At 42.3% G+C, this 7,500-nt stretch overlaps 1 protein-coding gene across 2 annotated transcripts in view; it reads right to left on the reverse strand.

The window, feature by feature from the left end:
• si:ch211-186j3.6 (neural-cadherin) overlaps positions 1–7,500 on the reverse strand; it is a 250,919-nt gene that overhangs the window by 125,654 nt on the left and 117,765 nt on the right. The window lies entirely within an intron of this gene.

A 7,500-nucleotide genomic window follows, 5' to 3' on the forward strand; every position in this document is an offset into this window, starting at 1 on the left:
AACAAGTCACATCACCTCAGGCGGCCATTTAGCTCCTTAGCGTCTTTCATGCTAATCTCATAGAAGCGGAGTGTTGTTGCAGATGGAACTCATCCACGCCTTACCGTCAGTGTCGCACAGTAATTGTGGGGCTGATATTATAAGTTAATAATAATAACACGGTACTCACTGGGAAAAAAACACAGTACTCACTGGAAAAAAACACGGTGTTTACTGGAAAAAAAACAAGGTACTCACTGGAAAAAAAACACTGTACTCACTGGATAAAAACAAGGTACTCACTGGAAAAAACATGGTGTTTACTGGAAAAAAACAAGGTACTCACTGGAAAAAAACACGGTGTTTACTGGAAAAAAACAAGGTACTCACTGGAAAAAAACACGGTGTTTACTGGAAAAAAACAAGGTACTCACTGGAAAAAAACACGGTGTTTACTGGAAAAAAACAAGGTACTCACTGGAAAAAAAACACTGTACTCACTGGAAAAAAACAAAGTACTCACTGGAAAAAACATGGTGTTTACTGGAAAAAAACAAGGTACTCACTGGAAAAAAACACGGTGTTTACTGGAAAAAAACAAGGTACTCACTGGAAAAAAACACGGTGTTTACTGGAAAAAAACAAGGTACTCACTGGAAAAACACACAGTGTTTACTGGAAAAAAACACTGTACTCACTGGAAAAAAACAAGGTACTCACTGGAAAAAAACACGGTGTTTACTGGAAAAAAACAAGGTACTCACTGGAAAAAAACACGGTGTTTACTGGAAAAAAACAAGGTACTCACTGGAAAAAAACACGGTGTTTACTGGAAAAAAACAAGGTACTCACTGGAAAAACACACAGTGTTTACTGGAAAAAAACACTGTACTCACTGGAAAAAAACAAGGTACTCACTGGAAAAAAACACGGTGTTTACTGGAAAAAAACAAGGTACTCACTGGAAAAAAACACGGTGTTTACTGGAAAAAAACAAGGTACTCACTGGAAAAAAACACGGTGTTTACTGGAAAAAAACAAGGTACTCACTGGAAAAAAACACGGTGTTTACTGGAAAAAAACAAGGTACTCACTGGAAAAAAAACACTGTACTCACTGGAAAAAAACAAAGTACTCACTGGAAAAAACATGGTGTTTACTGGAAAAAAACAAGGTACTCACTGGAAAAAAACACGGTGTTTACTGGAAAAAAACAAGGTACTCACTGGAAAAAAACACGGTGTTTACTGGAAAAAAACAAGGTACTCACTGGAAAAACACACAGTGTTTACTGGAAAAAAACACTGTACTCACTGGAAAAAAACAAGGTACTCACTGGAAAAAAACACGGTGTTTACTGGAAAAAAACAAGGTACTCACTGGAAAAAAACACGGTGTTTACTGGAAAAAAACAAGGTACTCACTGGAAAAAAACACAGTACTCACTGGAAAAAACACAGTACTCACTATAAAAAAAACACGCTACTCACTGGAAAAAACACGGTACTCACTGGAAAAAAAACACGGTACTTACTTGGGAAAAAAACACGGTACTCAATATAAAAAAAAACACAGTACTCACTGGAAAAAAAAGTACTCACTATAAAAAAAACACAGTACTCACTGGAAAAAAACACGGTACTCACTGGAAAAAAAACAGTACTCACTGGAAAAAAACACGGTACTCACTGGAAAAACACGGTACTCACTGGAAAAAAACACTGTACTCACTGGAAAAAAACAGTTCTCACTAAAAAAAAACACAGTACTCACTGGAAAAAAACAGTACTCACTATAAAAAAAAACACGGTACTCACTGGAAAAAACACCGTTCTCACTGGAAAAAAAAACACGGTACTCACTGGGGAAAAAAACACGGTACTCACTATAAAAAAAAACACAGTACTCACTGGAAAAAAACAGGACTAACTATAAAAAAAACACAGTACTCACTAGATAAAAACAGTTCTCACTATAACAAAAACATGGTACTCACAGGAAAAAACATGGTACTCACTGGAAATAAACAGTACTCACTATAAAAAAACACGGTACTCACTGGAAAAAAAACACGGTACTCAGTGGATAAAAACACAGTACGCACTGGATAAAAACAGTCTTCACTGGAAAAAAACACGGTACTCACTAGAAAAAAACAGTACTCACTATAAAAAAAAACAGTACTCACTGGAAAAAACACGGTACTCACTGGAAAAAACATGGCACTCACTGGAAAAAAAAACACGGTACTCACTGGAAAAAAACATTACTCACTATAAAAAAAACACAGTACTCACTGGATAAAAACAGTTCTCACTATAAAAAAACACGGTACTCACTGGAAAAAACACGGTACTCACTGGAAATAAACAGTACTTACTATAAAAAAAACACGGTACTCACTGGAAAAAAAAACATGGTACTCACTGGAATAAAACAGTACTTACTATAAAAAAAACACGGTACTCACTGGAAAAAAAAAACATGGTACTCACTGGAAAAAAACAGTACTTACTATAAAAAAAACACGGTACTAAGTGGATAAAAACACAGTACGCACTGGATAAAAACAGTCTTCACTGGAAAAAAACACGGTACTCACTAGAAAAAAACAGTACTCACTATAAAAAAAAACAGTACTCACTGGAAAAAACACGGTACTCACTGGAAAAAACACGGCACTCACTGGAAAAAAAACACGGTACTCACTGGAAAAAAACATTACTCACTATAAAAAAAACACAGTACTCACTGGATAAAAACAGTTTTCACTATAAAAAAACACGGTACTCACTGGAAAAAACACGGTACTCACTGGAAATAAACAGTACTTACTATAAAAAAAACACGGTACTCACTGGAAAAAAAAACATGGTACTCACTGGAATAAAACAGTACTTACTATAAAAAAAACACGGTACTCACTGGAAAAAAAAAACATGGTACTCACTGGAAAAAAACAGTACTTACTATAAAAAAAACACGGTACTAAGTGGATAAAAACACAGTACGCACTGGATAAAAACAGTCTTCACTGGAAAAAAACACGGTACTCACTAGAAAAAAACAGTACTCACTATAAAAAAAAACAGTACTCACTGGAAAAAACACGGTACTCACTGGAAAAAACACGGCACTCACTGGAAAAAAAACACGGTACTCACTGGAAAAAAACATTACTCACTATAAAAAAAACACAGTACTCACTGGATAAAAACAGTTTTCACTATAAAAAAACACGGTACTCACTGGAAAAAACACGGTACTCACTGGAAAAAAACAGTACTTACTATAAAAAAAACACGGTACTCACTGGAAAAAAAAAACATGGTACTCACTGGAAAAAAACAGTACTTACTATAAAAAAACACGGTACTCACTGGAAAAAAACAGTACTTACTATAAAAAAAACACGGTACTCACTGGAAAAAAAAAACATGGTACTCACTGGAAAAAAACAGTACTTACTATAAAAAAAACACGGTACTAAGTGGATAAAAACACGGTACTCAGTGGATAAAAACACGGTACTCAGTGGATAAAAACACAGTACACTGGAAAAAAACACAGTACGCACTGGAAAAAAACAGTACTCACTATAAAAAAAAACAGTACTCACTGGAAAAAACACGGTACTCACTGGAAAAAACACGGCACTCACTGGAAAAAAAACACGGTACTCACTGGAAAAAAACATTACTCACTATAAAAAAAACACAGTACTCACTGGATAAAAACAGTTTTCACTATAAAAAAACACGGTACTCACTGGAAAAAACACGGTACTCACTGGAAAAAAACAGTACTTACTATAAAAAAAACACGGTACTCACTGGAAAAAAAAAACATGGTACTCACTGGAAAAAAACAGTACTTACTATAAAAAAACACGGTACTCACTGGAAAAAAACAGTACTTACTATAAAAAAAACACGGTACTCACTGGAAAAAAAAAACATGGTACTCACTGGAAAAAAACAGTACTTACTATAAAAAAAACACGGTACTAAGTGGATAAAAACACGGTACTCAGTGGATAAAAACACGGTACTCAGTGGATAAAAACACAGTACGCACTGGATAAAAACAGTCTTCACTGGAAAAAAACACGGTACTCACTGGAAAAAAACACAGTACGCACTGAAAAAAAAACCCACAGTACTCAGTGGAAAAAAACAGTTCTCACTATAAAAAAAACACGGCACTCACTGGAAAAAACACGGTACTCACTGGAAAAAACACGGTACGCACTGGATAAAAACAGTCTTCACTGGAAAAAAAATAGTACTCACTGGAAAAAAAGACGGTACTTTCTTTAAAAAAAACACGGTGTTCACTGGAGGAGGAGGACTAGCTAAACATGCTACACTGCAGGAGGGTACAAGAAGGCACGCTAACCGCTAAGCTAGAGCTGTTGAATGTAAACAAGCCAGGGTGGATAGACACAGTGATGATACCAACTATGGTATCAGTGTACGCTCGATACTTAGTGATGAGATGGTACAAAGAAGGAGGGGGACACGTGGAGTGTTTGCAGCACGTGGAGTGTCTGCAGGATGTGTGTTGTTTGCAGGAGGTGGAGTGTTTGCAGGACGTGGAGTGTTTGCAGGATGTGGATTGTTTGTAGGATGTGTGTTGTTTGCAGGTTGTGTGTTGTTTGCAGGACGTGGAGTGTTTGCAGGACGTTGAGTGTTTGCAGGACGTGGAGTGTTTGCAGGACGTGGAGTGTTTGCAGGATGTGGAGTGTTTGCAGGACGTGGAGTGTTTGCAGGATGTGGAGTGTTTGCAGGACGTTGAGTGTTTGCAGGAGGTGGAGTGTTTGCAGGACGTGGAGTGTTTACAGGACGTGGAGTGTTTGCAGGACGTGGAGTGTTTGCAGGATGTGGAGTGTTTGCAGGATGTGGAGTGTTTGCAGGACGTGGAGTGTTTGCAGGATGTGTGTTGTTTGCAGGACGTGGAGTGTTTGCAGGACGTGGAGTGTTTGCAGGATGTGTGTTGTTTGCAGGACGTGGAGTGTTTGCAGGATGTGGAGTGTTTGCAGGATGTGGAGTGTTTGCAGGACGTGGAGTGTTTGCAGGACGTGGAGTGTTTGCAGGAGGTGGAGTGTTTGCAGGAGGTGGAGTGTTTGCAGGATGTGGAGTGTTTGCAGGAGGTGGAGTGTTTGCAGGAGGTGGAGTGTTTGCAGGACGTGGAGTGTTTGCAGGTTGTGTGTTGTTTGCAGGTTGTGTGTTGTTTGCAGGACGTGGAGTGTTTGCAGGACGTTGAGTGTTTGCAGGACGTGGAGTGTTTGCAGGACGTGGAGTGTTTGCAGGATGTGGAGTGTTTGCAGGGCGTGGAGTGTTTGCAGGATGTGGAGTGTTTGCAGGACGTTGAGTGTTTGCAGGAGGTGGAGTGTTTGCAGGACGTGGAGTGTTTACAGGACGTGGAGTGTTTGCAGGACGTGGAGTGTTTGCAGGATGTGGAGTGTTTGCAGGATGTGGAGTGTTTGCAGGACGTGGAGTGTTTGCAGGATGTGTGTTGTTTGCAGGACGTGGAGTGTTTGCAGGACGTGGAGTGTTTGCAGGATGTGTGTTGTTTGCAGGAGGTGGAGTGTTTACAGGACGTGGAGTGTTTGCAGGTTGTGTGTTGTTTGCAGGTTGTGTGTTGTTTGCAGGACGTGGAGTGTTTGCAGGACGTTGAGTGTTTGCAGGACGTGGAGTGTTTGCAGGACGTGGAGTGTTTGCAGGATGTGGAGTGTTTGCAGGACGTGGAGTGTTTGCAGGATGTGGAGTGTTTGCAGGACGTTGAGTGTTTGCAGGAGGTGGAGTGTTTGCAGGACGTGGAGTGTTTACAGGACGTGGAGTGTTTGCAGGACGTGGAGTGTTTGCAGGATGTGGAGTGTTTGCAGGATGTGGAGTGTTTGCAGGACGTGGAGTGTTTGCAGGATGTGTGTTGTTTGCAGGACGTGGAGTGTTTGCAGGACGTGGAGTGTTTGCAGGATGTGTGTTGTTTGCAGGACGTGGAGTGTTTGCAGGATGTGGAGTGTTTGCAGGATGTGGAGTGTTTGCAGGACGTGGAGTGTTTGCAGGACGTGGAGTGTTTGCAGGAGGTGGAGTGTTTGCAGGAGGTGGAGTGTTTGCAGGATGTGGAGTGTTTGCAGGAGGTGGAGTGTTTGCAGGAGGTGGAGTGTTTGCAGGACGTGGAGTGTTTACAGGACGTGGAGTGTTTGCAGGACGTGGAGTGTTTGCAGGATGTGGAGTGTTTGCAGGATGTGGAGTGTTTGCAGGACGTGGAGTGTTTGCAGGATGTGTGTTGTTTGCAGGACGTGGAGTGTTTGCAGGACGTGGAGTGTTTGCAGGATGTGTGTTGTTTGCAGGACGTGGAGTGTTTGCAGGATGTGGAGTGTTTGCAGGATGTGGAGTGTTTGCAGGACGTGGAGTGTTTGCAGGACGTGGAGTGTTTGCAGGAGGTGGAGTGTTTGCAGGAGGTGGAGTGTTTGCAGGATGTGGAGTGTTTGCAGGAGGTGGAGTGTTTGCAGGAGGTGGAGTGTTTGCAGGACGTGGAGTGTTTGCAGGTTGTGTGTTGTTTGCAGGTTGTGTGTTGTTTGCAGGACGTGGAGTGTTTGCAGGACGTTGAGTGTTTGCAGGACGTGGAGTGTTTGCAGGACGTGGAGTGTTTGCAGGATGTGGAGTGTTTGCAGGGCGTGGAGTGTTTGCAGGATGTGGAGTGTTTGCAGGACGTTGAGTGTTTGCAGGAGGTGGAGTGTTTGCAGGACGTGGAGTGTTTACAGGACGTGGAGTGTTTGCAGGACGTGGAGTGTTTGCAGGATGTGGAGTGTTTGCAGGATGTGGAGTGTTTGCAGGACGTGGAGTGTTTGCAGGATGTGTGTTGTTTGCAGGACGTGGAGTGTTTGCAGGACGTGGAGTGTTTGCAGGATGTGTGTTGTTTGCAGGAGGTGGAGTGTTTACAGGACGTGGAGTGTTTGCAGGTTGTGTGTTGTTTGCAGGTTGTGTGTTGTTTGCAGGACGTGGAGTGTTTGCAGGACGTTGAGTGTTTGCAGGACGTGGAGTGTTTGCAGGACGTGGAGTGTTTGCAGGATGTGGAGTGTTTGCAGGACGTGGAGTGTTTGCAGGATGTGGAGTGTTTGCAGGACGTTGAGTGTTTGCAGGAGGTGGAGTGTTTGCAGGACGTGGAGTGTTTACAGGACGTGGAGTGTTTGCAGGACGTGGAGTGTTTGCAGGATGTGGAGTGTTTGCAGGATGTGGAGTGTTTGCAGGACGTGGAGTGTTTGCAGGATGTGTGTTGTTTGCAGGACGTGGAGTGTTTGCAGGACGTGGAGTGTTTGCAGGATGTGTGTTGTTTGCAGGACGTGGAGTGTTTGCAGGATGTGGAGTGTTTGCAGGATGTGGAGTGTTTGCAGGACGTGGAGTGTTTGCAGGACGTGGAGTGTTTGCAGGAGGTGGAGTGTTTGCAGGAGGTGGAGTGTTTGCAGGATGTGGAGTGTTTGCAGGAGGTGGAGTGTTTGCAGGAGGTGGAGTGTTT

The sequence above is a fragment of the Entelurus aequoreus genome, linkage group LG02 (assembly GCF_033978785.1).
Source record: "Entelurus aequoreus isolate RoL-2023_Sb linkage group LG02, RoL_Eaeq_v1.1, whole genome shotgun sequence".
Lineage (NCBI taxonomy): Eukaryota > Metazoa > Chordata > Actinopteri > Syngnathiformes > Syngnathidae > Entelurus > Entelurus aequoreus.